Here is an 18,321-nt window from a genome sequence, read left to right as displayed (position 1 = left end):
TGACCTTGAAATTAACGCCTATGATTGATTCCAAATTGAGCCTCTGTGAAAATCACAAACACAAAATTGCTGGAAAAATATTACATTGAAAAACATTTTTTATCTCACTGTAAAGAAATTATGTGCAATTAGAGAAAAAAAAATAGGCAATACAACATTCTGTTGCCTAAATATATAAACATATAAATACTACTTTTCAGAGCTGGATAGCACTGTTGCCTTGCAGCAAGAAGGTCCTGGGTTCGACTCCCGGCCGGGGGTCTTTCTGTATGGAGTTTGCATGTTCTCCCCATGCACGCATGGGTTCTCTCCAGGTAATCCAGCATCCTCCCACAGTTCACAGATATGCCTGTTAGGTTAATTGACAATTCGCTTAAGCCACATGCTGGTAAGTTTATCACTGATTTTAAAAAGCAATGAATGTTAAATGAAAAAAGTATAGAAATGTTGCTTGATTACTGGCCATGTTCCAAATGTCTTTCTTGTATATTGTGATGCACCTTTATTCAAAGTTATTACTTCTGACTAGCCAGGAAAGGGTATGCTAAGGAAATACGTAAGATCTAAGGCATACACATAATTAAATGGAGTCTGCAATGGGATTTTCAGATTTTTATGCAGACTGTGTATATCTTCTGACCACCAAGAGTTTAAAAAAAGGTACCTGTCCTGATTTAATATCAAATACACCTCCATAAACAAACACATACACATATTAAATCCAGACTTGCACAAACTAGGCAAGGCGATAATCCATCACCAAGGCTGAGGCTGACAGATTTGTCAAATTGAGCCGCAGGGAATCCAAAAACGGTGCTGTGGAACTGAGTTCTCCCATCGGACGCTGCTCTGACAACTGAGAAGAAAAGAAAAGAAGACAGGAGAAAGGGGTGGGGAGCGGTGGGGAAACCTGGAGACTCTGTTGCACAACCCCAACAAAAGAAGATAAGGAAGGGTTGAGCTTCCATGGGTGCCCCATCAAGAGCAGAAGTTTTCCTGCTGTGTCCTGTAAACCTGGCCTTGTGAAGGACAGACAAAAAACATATTGCAGCCCTGGCAGCATGACCATATCAGTCAGTAAAACACACACACACACACACACACACACACACACCCTTGTACACAGCCAAGCACAAAAGGCCACCTGAGTTTCTGCCAAACACAGCGTATGAACTCAAGGTCTGGCTAAAAGGCTCAACGCGATGTTAAGTGTAACTAGTGACAAACTCTTTCACGTGTGGGCACACACACACAGATTTTCAACCCTTCAGAGGGCAGCTGGTGCTGTCGTAAAATAAGCTATCAGTACATCTCAAACAAGAAAGAACACAAGCAGTCTACAACCTTTTGCTAAACACCTGGACCAGAGTTGGTGACTAAGACTGCTACAATCAAACTATGTGCTGAATCTAAAAACCGTCTACACCACCCTTCACATAGTCACTGGACTCCACTGTCAACACTTAGAGAGAAAGCGACTAATATACACAAAGAGGGACAATAAAAGCAAGAGTGAGAGAGCGAGAGAGAGAGAGACTTTTAGAGACAACCTCTCCAATTATCAACCAAACATTGCCACTGCCTGGCTCCTGACAAGCCCTGTCGTGGTTCCTTCAACTGGCACTCGTGTTTCTCCCTGACACTCTCTAGGCTTTAATTAGGCTTGTAAATAATTATTGCAATTAAAGCTAACAATTAGGAGGACTGAAGAACTGCCATTAGTCTCACAGTAAATGTCATGAGCATTCGGCATAGGCACTTGGAGGAAGCAGACAAATTCTGGGCAGACAGACAGCGAGAGTGAAAAGAGACAGAATGAGGTGCAGTAGGGAGGTGGGGATGGGGGACTGTATGAAGGCAGTTGACGTAGTCTCACCACTTAATTATAGAGCTGATTATTCTGGTAGGATGCCTCCTGGACCACTCCTTTTGGCTTACATTTACAAACTGTACATGCACACAATATTGTACTGCATCCACAGAGTTGTTTCAAAACTCAGACCAACACAGAACCAGCACCATCCAGTTAAAGTGAATCCTGAGATAATTTTTTGCCACAATTTCAGTTTTCATGCTCTAACATAATTTATTTTATCAGTTTAATTCAAGTAATTCCACTCATATAAGGATTCATTACACACAGAGGGATATATTTCAATTGTATATCTGGGGTTAATTTTTATTATTATGATTAACAGCTAATGAAAACCAGAAATATATAGAAAATTAAAACATCACAGAAAACCAATAAATATTTTCTTAGTAGAGAAACATGTTATAAAGCAAGCATAGATAAGACTGCTGATTTAATAGTTGTACAGCAGAAGGCAATCATCATCATCCATAAGGAGCATAAGTCACAAAAATGTTTTGCTAAACAAACTGAATGTTAACAGAGTGCTATATCCAAGCAAATTAATGGAAAGTTGAGTGGAAGGAAAACATTATCTTATTAGATGGAAGTAAATGTTATTTTATCAGTAGAAATCAGGGTCCCAAAGTCTGAAGGGACAGTGGACAAGCAAAGAATCCAGCTTGCCTAAGGTCCAGTGATGTTTTGGGGAGCCTACACTGTGTTTTATCAAGACCATAGTGAGGGCAGCCAGTTGGCAGGAAAGTTTTGAGCACTTCATGCTTCCCTCTGCTAACAAGCTTTAAGCAGACATTGATTTCGATTTCCAATATGATTAGGCACCTGCCCTCACTGCCAAAAGTAACATACCTGCTTTAATGGCCATGGTATCACTATGTTTGAGAGACCAGATCTAAACCCCACAGACAATCTATGGAGTATTGTCAAGACAAAGATGTATCACAAGAGCCAACAATGCAAATAAAATGAAGTCCAATATTAAAGCAACCTGGGCCTTCTTAACACCTCAAAAGTGCCACAGGCTGACCACCTCCATCCTACGCAGCAGTAATGCTGTCCCAATCAAGTATTGAATCCATTTGCTGTACATATTTTTCAGTTGGTTGAGATTTTTGTGTTACAATCCTGTGTGTAATTCATCAATATAATAAGAATTTAACTTTTTCAACTGTATTACCAAAATAAATAAACTTTTTGATTACATTTTAATTTACTGAGACATACTTGTATTTGCTTGGGAAACAGTCAACCGGCCAGTTGCAAACTCTGACAGATAGAAAGGGAATCTGACTGTCTAAGCATCAGGTATCCTTATTATCTTCTATTATGTCACAAGGACTGTAAACGTTACCAGCACAGCCAGTGGGTTTAAACTACTCTCTGAGAGATGAGCAGAAACAAAGTGTCACGTAGTTAAGCACAGACGTGTAATACCGGGCTTGAAATTCATTTATTTTAAGTGAGTTTGCCCCAAAGATTAGATCAAGCTGCAAAAGTTACAAATGAAAACTAGATGCTCTGCTAACACGACTTTATGGTCTAGTCTCTGAAGTTAATGTGAGCACTGTGGATTCTAATATAACAGCCATGTTGGGAAGGTGGGAGAAGGGAAAAAGGCGAGGACAAATGGGAGGTACGAAGGGGGTCAAGCTGGGACACTGGTGTGCACAGGCTTCTATTAATTAACGGCTTGATGGAGGTTGACGGGGCGTGTGCTGCTATCAAATAATAAGGTTAGGGTTGGTCAATGGTTTCAGGGCAGAAAAACCTGATTAACGCTAATCCTGGCTTAAGTCAATTAACAATGCCGGTTCAGGGATTCATGCAAATGAGGTGCTTTTGTGAGGTGTGCTTGCAAAGAAGGTAGCACATGGAACATCACATTCAGACATGTAAAACATCAATAGAACATATCTAAAATGGTGAAGGGACACTTATTAGCGAGTATAAGAAAGAAAAAGAAGAGCAGTCAAGCATAGCTCTAACTAGTGGTCTTTAACCAGATCTACAGTATGACACCTAATGTTTGATGAACAGACTTGGTTAAACCTTAAGAGACGGCTCATACAAATGCAGATGCATTAAACAAAACATGGAGTACATGTTCCATAAGCATGCATACACACATTTTAATAGGTCTCTTTAGTTTGGGAAAATGCACACATGAAGCTCTGAAATACAGAAAGAAAACAACTTTCCCCTCATGAGTTGAAACAAAAATGTCAAATAATTGACAAATTAACCGCCGATTTCCATTTTTACTTTGAAATTACAATTTAGGCTCAGGTCATGTATCCATCTAACCCTCCCCTCATCTATCTATCCACCAATCATGTCAATCACAGTGAAAGAGAGTCTTGTCTGTCTGTGCCAGGTGACCTGCTGTGCTACTTGATGCCCATGTATAGAAAGAGAGTCAGGTAGGCTGCAACTGAAACACTAGTCATTACTTCTATGATGTTTCTATGACATTTTTGCGTAGGCTTTGTTTAACAGGAACCGCACTGAAATATGTTATGAGCCTATGCTTTATATTAAAACAAAGTAATCTTATTTGTGTTAGTCTGGCATTTGAGCAAATTGTGCTTCATGCAAACGCTCGACACAGGAGAATGACGTGACTTTATGAGTAGAGTTATAATCTTTAGAAACAAAATGCTGTCTTGCTGAAAGTCCTTCTGGAACAAAACACTTTCTGCTGTCAAGAAAAATTTATATTGTGACTTTACTCTAGAGTCACATAGTTTTCAAGAATATAATTGCCATAGACATTAATAAAGTATAGGACAAGACCTTATTATTGGCAAATACCCATTCTTAAATTTGTAGCTTTGCTACTGGGGTGAAAAAATCTTGACAGTTGATGTATAATACTGTTGTTGAACTGTAGAAACGAATGGCAAAGTACCCTGAAAAACTCTATATACGTCAGACTTAATTAATATGTTATAGTTTTCTTTCTATTATTAATTTTTTGTGCAGTTCTTGCACTTAAACCAAAAACATATAGGTGAATATGTATCCCTGTTTTAGGTGCCATTATGGCAAAAACTGGGAGAGTAAAATGTACTTACAAAATACAATTAACCATACGACACATCAATATTCCATCTTAACCTGTGTTTTCAGATACTGATAAAAAAGGATTTACCAATCAGAACTTCAGATTAATGAAATATAACAAGAGGGAGATAGTAGATGAAAGTTATTTTCATAATGAAAAGCTAAATGGATTCATCAGTAACATCGGACGTGTGTATTGGCAGGGGAATTTATCCTAACTTGACCATGTGTGAAAAGCAAGTGAGGCTGTCTGAGAATCAGCGTGAAGTTTAACGTGGCAGCATCAGAGTTCTTTCTCAGCTGAAAAGCACCTCGGTGAGGAATCAGTCAGACAAATGATTTGCTGGCCTCACTGTATAAACAGCTCCAAAACTGACCCTACTGTTGCGCGTGCATCCGAGGTAGAACTCAAATGCTTATTGCGCAGAATACTACAGCTTTTTACCATTCTGCTTTTTAAACAGTTAAAACGGTATTTCAAGCTGAAATTCGCTGGCTAATTAGTCGGGCTTTGTGTTTTTTGTCAACAGGCTTGATAGGTGCAGCTTCTTGTCCACACAATGAATGTCAGTGTTTTTAAGCACAGTAGCATTTGTATTTCTTCGAAGCAAACAAAAAAAAGCAGTAGCCTTGCTTCAGAATCCTGGCTGGCAGTATGCTCTGAAAGGTGTATTTCTCAAAGCTTAGTTTAGATGGAGAAAACTTTGGTTAACCCAAACCTTTCTGGTATATCATAAAAAGATCTTAAACTGTATGAACAGTGGGATGGAAAATGTTCGTAGTTTTCAAACTAGAACTTTGTAAACCCTCAGTATATGATGACAGGACCAGACCAATTACAGTTCACAGTTTGAAAAAGTTTTTAAAGGGCATCCCATTTATACAGCTTAAGGCACTAAGGAAGATTGATGAAATACTCAGACAATCATGGCGTACAAACGAAAGGAAAATAACCCATCACTATTAGTGCAACTGTGTTTAAAACTACGGCTAGGGACCTGCAAGTTTTATGTCTGTTAAGCAACTGATTTGGTACACCTGACTTGCTTTTTATACATCTATTATCAGGGTGTGACATTCTGGACTTTGTTTGTGGTTTCTTGTGATGGTTTATTTTTGTCTAGATGTTTATATTTTGGTTTTTGTATCTTATTTATTAGTTCCAGCCTCCCTTATAGGTGAGCTTTAGTTATTGTTTACATCCTGGTTTGTGTTTATTCTAGTCCTCACGCTCTCTGCTTCATTCCCTGTTTATTTCAGTCTGTGTTGGTTTAGTACTTAGGGTTTCCTTATGGGTTCTTTGTTTATACTTAGGTTGCCAGTTCTTAGGTTGTTGTTGTTCTTCTGTTTCCTCCAGTTTCTCTGTTCCCTTCAGTTCTTGGTTATTCTAGATTTCTTATGCTTCTTTTGGTTATTTTATCTTTGTTTATAGTTTTGCTTAGGTATAGTTTATTAGTCACTTCTCCCATGTTTTAGTCTATGCATTAGTTTCACCTGTTCCTTCAGCCTCCCTGCCTCCTTGTCACACCTGTTCCCTGTTCCTTTGATTACCTACCCTTTGTATTCCCTTAGTATATTAGTTAGTCTGGTTTATGTGTTCATTGTTGGTTCGTTTGTTCAACCCCCGTTCCATGCCATGACTATGTTCAGTTTATGATTCGTTCCTGCTCTGAGTTATGTAAGTTTTCGGCTCTACTCATATCTAGAGCTGCCACAATTTATGCTACGTTTTTGCTACGTTTTGGAAGAACTTTTTGAATAAAGACAAAGCCTTCATTTAAACATGCTGCTGCCAAGCTCTTGTCTGCGCTTTGGTCCGACCCAAACTCAGAACGTGACATCTATACCACATACCATATATCACATTTTTGTTTTCCTTTTTTTGTAAATTATGTGGTAAGTCTGATTTTTTTATTCAAGAGTACAATATCATGAGCAACTTTATGTCTGCAATACAGTCAAAGCAAATACATAATACATTATCTGAAAATTTACTCAGAAAGTCTGTCTTTCAATCACATAAACACCCAACATAATAATAGATAGGTAGCATGTCAGCTAATTGTAGTCTGAACAAGGGGTACACAAATTCTCTTTGCTCCAATCACGATAATATCTGAGCTCAATTCCTGTCTGGATCAAAGAAGGAAAAACTGAAAAATTCCAAGGAGGGGGATTTTTGGGAAAACAGGATTTAGAGAACAAATCATAGAAATACTTAAAGGCTTAAAAATAAACAAGTCATGCACAGAATTTAAATTTCACAGCTGAGCAACTGGAATAGAGCAGAGCTGAAATTATGAGGTTTTCCTTTCTGTAATGTTGCTGTTTTGTACATGAAAGTAGCAGTTTAAGGCAAGATGGGACACAAACATTGAAAGCTGTCAGGATTTAATGTTTTCTAAAGAGCCAAGGGTGTACTGAAGAGTGACAGCAGCACATGGCCGAAAGTTGTATGGGCCCATCCATGAAAAACGAGCCAGTTTTCCTTGCTGGCTCAGTATCCCTCAGTTGGTCATGCTAGCAGGAATTTCACACTCATCCTTATAAAAAGCCTACAATTAGAGTGCCTCTATTTTACTGCGAACTCCATTAAGTCTGCAAAGGTCTATTATGTAGGCTTTTGCACAGTAGCTAAAAGAAATTAATAAAACCATTCAAGGCCACCACAAAGTCAACACCTGCATCCCTTCATTGCATTTAAAAAAAGTCATACATTGTCTGTATGTGTGAGATTTTTCTTTTAACCGTGGTTTCAAGCTGCCAGTGGTAAGACTATACCAGAGGTTCTACTTCAAAGCCCTTTCACATGTAAAATCTTGATTGTTTCCCATGAATAATACATTACAGTCTGGTCTTTGTGTACTGGCTTCTGACCACAGCAACTGAAATAATGCAGTTACTGATTCTCAACATTGTGTGTTGAGTGCCAGCTCTTACTATCAGGGCCAACACAATACATGATGGAAATAAAAAGTGTAGCAAAACTGGAGATCTAAGCCCCATTACAGGATGAGTTTCACCATCCTGCATTAATAAAAGAATAACAATAGGACATGTACACTGTTGAAGATCTTAACTGAACTCCACGGTGTTTCATGTTTCTCAGTTGACCTAAACTTCAAACAACCTTCACAGAAAACAGAAACCCATGCAAGTCAATGTTTTAATAAAACAGCTGAGGTGGTTTGTATTTTTGGCAACAAACTGTGAAAAACGGAAGGGTGAGTAATCAGCACGACCACTCCAAACCCCAACACAGACCTAATGCACTAAATTTGCATGAGCTGGCAAAAGCACCATTAAATAAGCTCTGCTGCCATTCAAACATGAATGCTCCGTCCACCTGTTTGATTAGACCGCCAGTTGGAATTGTTATCTCTTTGGCATACTGTATCACAGTCACCACAGCATTTCTGGCTTCATTTACATGCTACCACTAGATAAAATCAAATCCCTATGTGCTTTACAATGCAATACTTGCAGATGATGTGAACTACAAAGCCGTGTGCGTGCGCTCCGCTCCACCAGTGGACGTTGAAAGCTACAGCTTTTGATGCAATATTAAATGTTGTGAGGTGGATTTAGGAATGTAAGACATTTCAGAGGGCATTTCATATGACTTAGAGGAAAAGAAAGCCAGGATTTGTGGACGTGTCCAGAAGGCAACTGAGCTGAATCTACCTCTATGACCTTTTCGGTTCATCAGTGGGTTTGCCAGTGGCACTGCAACCCAGTCAAGAACCAAAGCTGTAGAAATATTTTCTTGAATATACGTAGTACTAGTTGCAAACATAATCCCAGTAAACGAGTCACAAGTCACCTTTAGAAATCCATCAAATATTCTGGCAAAATGACAAGAGTATGCATGGAAAAATTAGAGTCCTGTTGACTGTTTTTAAAAAAATTGTATAGCGAATGAGGCAACACAAAAAACAAGAAAAATATAGTGGTGAACATGTTCAAGTATGCATTTATGTCAGATTGCTAATCCTTTGCATGGACATTACCCATTTGGCAATTTCCCATTGCCCAGAACTGGCTAATTGTCAACTTGATCAGCCGAAACCAGAGACCAGCATGTTAAAAAATTTATAAATTAGATTTTTTGGACAGACCATATGTAAGCATGGCCAGGTCAGACTGAAAATAATCCCTTTCAATGCTGATGGTGTTACTGAGTGAAAAAAAAACTCAGACTTAACTATTTTTAGTATTATTGAGATTATGAAGGAAGAGGTCAGGAATCACACTGCATCAGAAGCTAAAATTGTATTTTCTTTGTCGAGTCGTGACATGTCTGAGGTTAATTCAGACAGCAAGAGAGCGACAAAGAGTAAGACTTTCAGCAAATAACAGAAAGGCAGAATGGAGTACACCAAAGCTGCTCTTGCTTTCACTCTCTGTCACGGAACCAGCTGGATTTGGAGCCTTTCAGAAATCTCACAGTTAAGGGTCTATGTTCTTGCAAAGACATGTTGGAGCACCTAAAGTTACTCATAAGATGCTAAAGACAATGTTAAATGTGAACTCCACAATAATTTAGCCTTTGTTTTAAATTTAGTAAAACTCAGTTTTACAGAGACAACTTTAATAACTCAAAGAGAAACTGGAATTAGCTAAAACCAATATTACAAAAAACAAGAGTTTGGAAAAGCCACAAAATTGTAATCAGTTTATCTCTATTTAATTCTTTTTTTTTTTTATTGTGTGAACAGAAATGTCTCATTGTTCACACTGAGAAACCACCTACAGACCTTTTACAGGACTACACAAGTAGTGAAGCTAACAAAGAAAATGGTTTTCTGCCCTCCCTTTGAAAAAAAACACCTCAAAACTAGACCCAGCTGGTGAGTCATTTGAAATGATGCAACAGCAATTTGTAGCAACATGTTAATGAAAAATGTTTTTGGGTCACAATCAGGAATTCATGAACCCTACATAATGAAAGCAAGATAATATTTGTCAAATATTATTCATAATATAATAATAATATTGATTTGGCTGAGCTCAGCGGAGATCCAGTCACCCAGGATCAATGTTAAAACTGTAACCTGAATTTAAAAGAGTGCGAGTTCTGTAAAAATGCAATCAAATACACTGTTAAAAAAACTATTCATATGCATTGAACTTTCCTTTATCTTTTCCCATTACAACCACAAACTCTGGGAGGCCAGGTATGTCCTAGGATGCCTCTGCAATGCAGGTGGTGGGAGACAGAAGAAAGAAAAAAAAACATCACTGTTGGACAATGTCTCCCACCCCATGCATGAAGCTGTTGCAGAACAGGAGAGCTCCTTTATAGAGTTTTTCCACCGGAGGAACTCTTGTTCTTGAACCAGTTCACGTGCCTTTCAACTTTTTTTGAGCACTGATGGGTGTTTAGTTTTGGGAACCAAGCATGACTCATTAACAGTGGACGTTACGCAACGCAGGGGAAGCAGAGCTTGCCGAGTTGTGCTCAATGTTTCTTTTAATGCAGCTTCGACCTGCCGACGGGTGGTGTTATGGCCTGCACAGAAGAACCAAGTATGCCCAAGTTGAACCAGAGTTCATGCTCTCTAACCTCTGCGTCGGTGGAAAAGGGGTATCAGTAAAAGCCTGCTAACCCTTGAAGCACTAAGACACGTTATCACATGTCCTTCCTCTCAGTAGCTGTTAGACTTTATAGCCATCACTGTGCCCAACGAGCTCAATAAGTGTTTACATGCCCTCTGTTATGTGCACAGTTTTTCCTTTTTTGTGTCATGCACAATTACAAATGCAATTTTTGTAAAATTCCAAATCACCCTACTGAGTTGCACATTTCATTTCATCTGGAAATGCCATTTTCAATAACTGTACAGTATTTATTTTTCTAATGATCTAATTGTTTTCCTTAATTGTACAGTCTGCTCATGCTATTTTTTTTAAGTTTTTGATGGCTTTGAGTATCTGTATTCTTCCATTTGCCTTTTATGTAGCTGCTGACACACCTGAATATGCCTACTGTGGGACATTAATGATATTTCTATTCTATTCTATTCTATTTTATTCAATTCTATTCCATTCTATTCTCGTACTCGTCGTCTTCCGCTTTATCCGGGCCTGGGTCGCGGGGGCAGCAAAATCAGCAGAGACGCCCAGACGTCCCTCTCCCCAGAGGAATTCTATTCTATTCTATTCTAACTCCATAAATTACATATTTGTGTGATAGTCCAACACTAAGAAGATCACATTAGTGAAGTGGGAGGAAAATGATGCATGGTTTTAAACCATGTAAAGTGTTGAGTACATACATATTGCAAAGCTCACCTTAATAGTAAATAGAGTCTACCTGTTTCTCAGCAGTTTGTTAGAGAACAACAATGAAGAACCATCATCATGAAGACAAACCAAACAAGACAGGGATAACTGTGGAGGTTATCTTATAAAACATTATCCTAAGCTTTGGGCATCTCACTGAGCATTGTTGAATGGCACAACTGGTCTCTATGGAAGAGTGGCATTGCTGAATAGCTAAAAAAAAGCCAAAAGTATAAACCTCTGAAGTGTGCCACAGGCCATGTGGGTGGCACAAATGAACACCAGGAACACAGCATGCATACCATGACAAATGGTGGTGACAGAATAATTTTGTGGTGATGCTCTACTGCACAAAAAAGGGGAAACTTGTCAGAAATAATGTGAAGGATCAGGGCAGCACGTGGCATAGCATTAGAGTGAGCAGACTATGCTTTAAGTCCTCGATAGAGGACTTAAAGCATAGTCTGCATAGGACTTAAAGGAGCATAGGACTTAAAGAGTTTGAGTTCTGACCTGGGGACCTGTGCTACACCTCCTCTCCGTTTGTTTCCTTTTAGAGGCACAATATCATAAAAAATAGAAATACAGGGAAGATGAATGGTGCTAAATACACAGTAATCCTGGAGAAAAAAACAACTGTTGGAGGTTCACTGTCCTGCAGGACAATGACCCTAAACATACAAAAATGGAATAGAGAAATTTTGGCATGACTAAAAAATTAATAAGCCATGTTGAAAAGAACAATGGGCAAAGAATTCGGTCTCTAGAAGTGAAAAGCTAGTAGAGACCTACCTTAAAAGACTTGCAGTTGTAATTGCAGTTAAAAGACGTTCTAAAAAGTATTAACTGAAGAGGTTGAATACAAATGCACAACGCACATTTCAGATTTCGATTAGTAATACAAAATTTGAAAAAAAAAAAAACTCTTACATTTCCCTTTCACAATTATGCACTACTTTGTGTTGACCAGTCATATAAAATCCAAATAAAATACTTTGAACATGCTTGCAGAATGTGAAAAGTTCACAGGGTGTAATTTTTTCACTGTAGTACCATTGAGATTATATACAAAAAGTCCGGAGTATACATTTTGTGGTGAAAATCTGCTTTACTAAGGCGTGTCAAAACTGCCAGGGACGATCCAGCACCTTACAGTAGGACACGCCCCACATACACAAATACATCTAATGGAGAAGAGAAAACAAGTCATCCAGGTTTTTAATCAGTTTCACTACGTTGTCTTCACATTAAGCCAGTCTCAGGCCATCATTGACATTGCTGCTGCTATTGTCATTATATCTACTCAACAAAGCACAGTTTAACATGGCAGCGGGATGGGGCCAGTATAAAACAGGAAGCTAACGGGAAAATAATGACAGCGTTCATTATTTGAATATAAGGAAGTAACAAATGAGAACCAGATAACAGCAAGAACCTGTGGAGTCCAACATAAATACAGCATGTTTATGAATAATGCAAATAAATATTTGTGGAATTACCCCAAAAGCATCATGAAAACACAATTTAAATTTTGAATGGGGAACTGATGATTGCATATATCTGCAATCCTAAAAGCCAAACGTTTCTTGCATGTGTGACTGATGGAACCAGTGGACTCTATTGTGGCATCTATGCAAATTAGCACAAAAAAGCATATGCTTTGCATTTGTACTTTGACTGCATGTTTGTATATTTAAAATCCTATTATTCTGATGCAGGTGTGAGGGCAGGAGGGAGCAAGAGCCCAGATTCAAGAGTGTGACCTTGCTTTGCACATATCACACTCCAATCCTCAATTTCTATATTCCTCTCTTCCAGCCTCATGTCTGCCTCTCCTCTGCTCACTCTGTTCTCTCCCTTTCCCACTGTGCCAAACACAGAGGGCTTCTTTGTTATTACGAGTCGGAAACGCAACTGGAGCCAAATCTGCCTCGGTTCCTGTTTGATATCATCCCTCCTCTGTTCTCTGCCGTCTCCCAACACCACGTGCTCGGCCATAGCCTGCATCAGTCAGACTCATGCGAACAAGCGGAGCTTGGACAAGATATTTCTCATGATAACTCTGGATGTGTGACTCGGGGTGACATTTAAGCCCATGTTAAGATAAAGGTCAAATAGATGTCTCCCACTGAGTGCAGCAGGGGTTGTTTGAGGAAGCTGCTGTGTAATGTACAGCAGATAACATCACAGATCTTTAATGCATGTCTTTGGATTTCAGTTGTTTAGATCAGGCAAACAGAGCAGGATCAAATCTGAAAAACCGTTGCTGTGGAGTCAAAGAATTCGGCGGTGAAACAGAAAAAGCAGAACTAAATCCCAATTCAGCCAATCTGTCAGGTGTGACTATCGAACTGTATCGTTAAACATTCATGGCAACATCTCCAAAGCAGCTGAACATTTGTGTGTGAATGTGTGTGTGTCTGCTTCGATCCTCCCTAACCCCTGCAGAGAGAGACAGAAGAGTCTACAAGCTGAATACTAATAACATCCACAGACATAACTTCTCATTCAGATTTCTAGCAGTTATGAGCTCAAAATCAAAAGCTTGTTTCATCTGTGAAATAAGTGGGAATAAAGGATTTGGTAAACATGGGAAAAGTCATTTCAGACTGCATACAAACTCTTCTTCACTTGTGCAATCTGTGCAATGCCATGTTTGCTATTTTCTAACTGTGCATGGTATTGATTTATTCAAACTGAGTCTTAGGGATCTAAAAATGCTATAATTACAACTCAAGTTCCAATATTAAATATATTGTTGCATACATTTTGATAAGAAAAGAGATCAGAGACAAGACATTTTTCCAGGAATCATTGAAGGGATTTTTGCTTAAAGTGATAAATTCCTGCTGGGTTAAAAGATATGTTTATGTGACTGTTTTATTGTTTATAAGTACACGGCTGACGAAGTCTGTGGCAATTAATAATTGAAGAGTGTAATGATAAAGTGGAATAAAAGTGCACATCAATAAATATCATTGGAAATGTAATATATTTCATTAATTCAATTGAAAAAGTAAATTCAAGTAGATTCATTGAACAAAGTGACATTTTTCAAGCATTTTTATGTGAATTTCAATGGTTAAAACTTTCAGTTTCATAGCAAAATTAAAAATATTACAGGAGACTGATACATTTTTTTATTTAAAATTATGATTATTGCTTTTTAATACAAAAAGCTTATGTTATGGACATGAAATGCCCTACAAAGACTGCAGATTTGACAGCAACCAGACAGCCACTGACACCTTCAAGAAGGTGGGTTAGTGGTAAAAGGTTGTTGCTAAAGAAGCAGGCTGTTTACATAGAGCTGTATATAAGCGTATTAATGGAAAGTTGAGTGGAAGGACAAAGTGTGGGATTAGAATTGGGAAGCAAACCCCATTCAAGATTTAGGGATTATTCACAAAATGTGGACTGCAACTGGAGTCAGTCACAGATGTATCTAGGACAATGGCTGCAACTACCACATTCCTTGTGTTAAACCACTAGTGACAGAGAAAACGCAAGAATTGTCTTACCTGGGCTAAGGAAAAATAGACCAAACTGTTCAGTGGTCCAAAGTCCTCACTACAGATGAAAGTAAATTTTGCATTTCATTTGGAAATCAAATGTCCGGAGTCTGGAGATGGATTGGAGAGGCTCAGCCATGTCATCTGATGGTGTAGGTCTGCTTTGTTTTATCAAGTCCAAAGTTAGTGTAGTCATACCAGCTTTAATAACAGTTGAAGGCTGGTATTAAATAACCTTGGGAGGGCTAAAATGATTCCTCGAATAATTACAGTAACTCAATTACCAAAATTCCTTGAGGCAAATTATCTGGCTCAAGGCTTTGTTAAATTTGTATAACGTGTTAATTCCTGACTAAGTCACATGTTTATCATTGACTCGCGCTTCGAAAGCACAACAGAAAGACGCAACACTTCTATAAACAACACAAGTCTGCAGAACGAGGCCACTCGCATGCACGAGAAAACTGAAAGTGAGGTTTGATATACAAAGGCAGGAATGCAAACTTGCTGTTTACCTTCTCAATAGGTAATGTGTAATTATTTTTTTTATTTAGTCTGTTTTCCCCTTAAAAAACACAAGAAGAGTGTAACTTTTTTGGTGGCAGTATTGGCCTTTATTTCACAGTACAGGTCCTTCTCAAAATATTAGCATATTGTGATAAAGTTAATTATTTTCCATAATGTCATGATGAAAATTTAACATTCATACATTTTAGATTCATTGCACACTAACTGAAATATTTCAGGTCTTTTATTGTCTTAATACGGATGATTTTGGCATACAGCTCATGAAAACCCAAAATTCCTATCTCATAAAATTAGCATATCATTAAAAGGGCCTCTAAACGAGCTATGAACCTAATCATCTGAATCAACGAGTTAACTCTAAACACCTGCAAAAGATTCCTGAGGCCTTTAAAACTCCCAGCCTGGTTCATCACTCAAAACCCCAATCATGGGTAAGACTGCCGACCTGACTGCTGTCCAGAAGGCCACTATTGACACCCTCAAGCAAGAGCGTAAGACACAGAAAGAAATTTCTGAACGAATAGGCTGTTCCCAGAGTGCTGTATCAAGGCACCTCAGTGGGAAGTCTGTGGGAAGGAAAAAGTGTGGCAGAAAACGCTGCACAACGAGAAGAGGTGACCGGACCCTGAGGAAGATTGTGGAGAAGGGCCGATTCCAGACCTTGGGGGACCTGTGGAAGCAGTGGACTGAGTCTGGAGTAGAAACATCCAGAGCCACCGTGCACAGGCGTGTGCAGAAAATGGGCTACAGGTGCCGCATTCCCCAGGTCAAGCCACTTTTGAACCAGAAACAGCGGCAGAAGCGCCTGACCTGGGCTACAGAAAAGCAGCACTGGACTGTTGCTCAGTGGTCCAAAGTACTTTTTTCGGATGAAAGCAAATTTTGCATGTTATTCGGAAATCAAGGTGCCAGAGTCTGGAGGAAGACTGGGGAGAAGGAAATGCCAAAATGCCAGAAGTCCAGTGTCAAGTACCCACAGTCAGTGATGGTCTGGAGTGCCGTGTCAGCTGCTGGTGTTGGTCCACTGTGTTTTATCAAGGGCAGGGTCAATGCAGCTAGCTATCAGGAAATTGTGGAGCACTTCATGCTTCCATCTGCTGAAAAGCTTTATGGAGATGAAGATTTCGTTTTTCAGCACGACCTGGCACCTGCTCACAGTGCCAAAACCACTGGTAAATGGTTTACTGACCATGGTATCACTGTGCTCAATTGGCCTGCCAACTCTCCTGACCTGAACCCCATAGAGAATCTGTGGGATATTGTGAAGAGAACGTTGAGAGACTCAAGACCCAACACTCTGGATGAGCTAAAGGCCGCTATCGAAGCATCCTGGGCCTCCATAAGACCTCAGTGCCACAGGCTGATTGCCTCCATGCCACGCCGCATGGAAGCAGTCATTTCTGCAAAAGGATTCCCGATCAAGTATTGAGTGCATAACTGTACATGATTATTTGAAGGTTGATGTTTTTTGTATTAAAAACACTTTTCTTTTATTGGTCGGATGAAATATGCTAATTTTGTGAGATAGGAATTTTGGGTTTTCATGAGCTGTATGCCAAAATCATCCGTATTAAGACAATAAAAGACCTGAAATATTTCAGTTAGTGTGCAATGAATCTAAAATATATGAATGTTACATTTTCATCATGACATTATGGAAAATAATGAACTTTATCACAATATGCTAATATTTGGAGAAGGACCTGTATATACATAGAAAACAAACAGGGAAGAACAACAACAAACATCGCAGGGTTGGAAAGCGAACCCTGGATGGCTGCGTCAAAGACTCATAGCCTCTGTATACGGTCCCAAAACTCTACCTCTAGAAATATTTATATGAATTATAAAACAAGTTTAGGTACCTAAATGAAAAATCTGCCGAATGTGCCAATTTATTATCCAATTACTCAACTGATGGTCAGAATAATCAATAGAATACACCATTAGTAAAATAATTGTTAGCTGCAGCCCTAAACCTGGGCTTCCTTAATATCTCAGCAGAGTCACAGGCTGATCTTTTCTATGGCACACTGCATTTTCAGTACATCATGCCCAAATATTTTTTAAAAAGTTTAAAAAATAAATGTTTTTACTGGTGTAATACTCAAAATTTTGGATAAAGTAAGTGTTGGGTTTTTATTAGTTCTAGGCAAAAATCATCAAAATTAACAACAATTAACACCTGAAATATATTACTCAATGTGTGATGAAGTCATATGATTTTCACGTTTTAAAAATAAATAGCAAAGAAAATGATTTTTTTTTTATCTTGCACTCATTATATCACCAGATCTGTAAGTCAAAGTCTAAAGGCAACAAATAGAGAGAACAAATAACTCGTCCGACTACTGCCCTGTATGAGTGCACACCTTTGAGCAGTGACCAGCAACTTGTTGACTGTTAAAAGAACAGATAAGGACAGAAGATGGTAATTCATCAGTTGACTCTGACAGCCTCGCCCGTTGTCTGTCTCCAGGGCTGCTGCACCACCAAGTCCACTGTAGCCACTTGTGTTTTCTGCAGCTGTCTCACTTCTCCTCCTCTTGTCATGTCTTTTCTCTCCAACAATATCCTTTCCTACTTTTATCGCCTGACCTCCTCACAGTCCTTGTGACCCCCCCCCCCCCCCCCCACCTGAGTTTGGCCTCATCGTTCCTACCTATGGTGCACATTGGCTGCACTGATGGCTGTCAGTTGCTTCCTATTTCACCCGTCAATGCTGTGTCACTTCATCAGGACCAAAAAAGGATGACCTTGCACTCTCCATTCCTTCTTTTACTCTAAGTCATGCACTGCCCCAGCTGTCCCTCTTTTTTCATTACTGTCTCTCACCCTCCCACCACAGCCAGCTAAAGGAAGAAGCCCTTCATCTCCCCTATTCTCATTCTTACCTAACCCCTTTCTTGTCTCTCTATTTCTTTCTTTGTCCCTGCCCTCATTCTTCTCCTTCATTATGAAATGCTGTCAGAATGTCCTCCTGCTGTGCCACACAGGTTATTTATAGCTAAAAGGAGCTGGTAGATTTAGTGATGTGCAGAGGTGAGCCATCCTGGGCCC

The 18,321-nt window shown here is 39.1% G+C and overlaps 1 protein-coding gene across 1 annotated transcript in view; it reads right to left on the bottom strand.

Annotated features, from left to right (window-relative positions):
• plxna2 (plexin A2) overlaps nt 1–18,321 on the bottom strand; it is a 277,277-nt gene that overhangs the window by 147,591 nt on the left and 111,365 nt on the right. The window lies entirely within an intron of this gene.

This window comes from Girardinichthys multiradiatus, chromosome 1 (assembly GCF_021462225.1).
Source record: "Girardinichthys multiradiatus isolate DD_20200921_A chromosome 1, DD_fGirMul_XY1, whole genome shotgun sequence".
Lineage (NCBI taxonomy): Eukaryota > Metazoa > Chordata > Actinopteri > Cyprinodontiformes > Goodeidae > Girardinichthys > Girardinichthys multiradiatus.
This window is presented reverse-complemented; position numbering and strand designations above follow the sequence as displayed.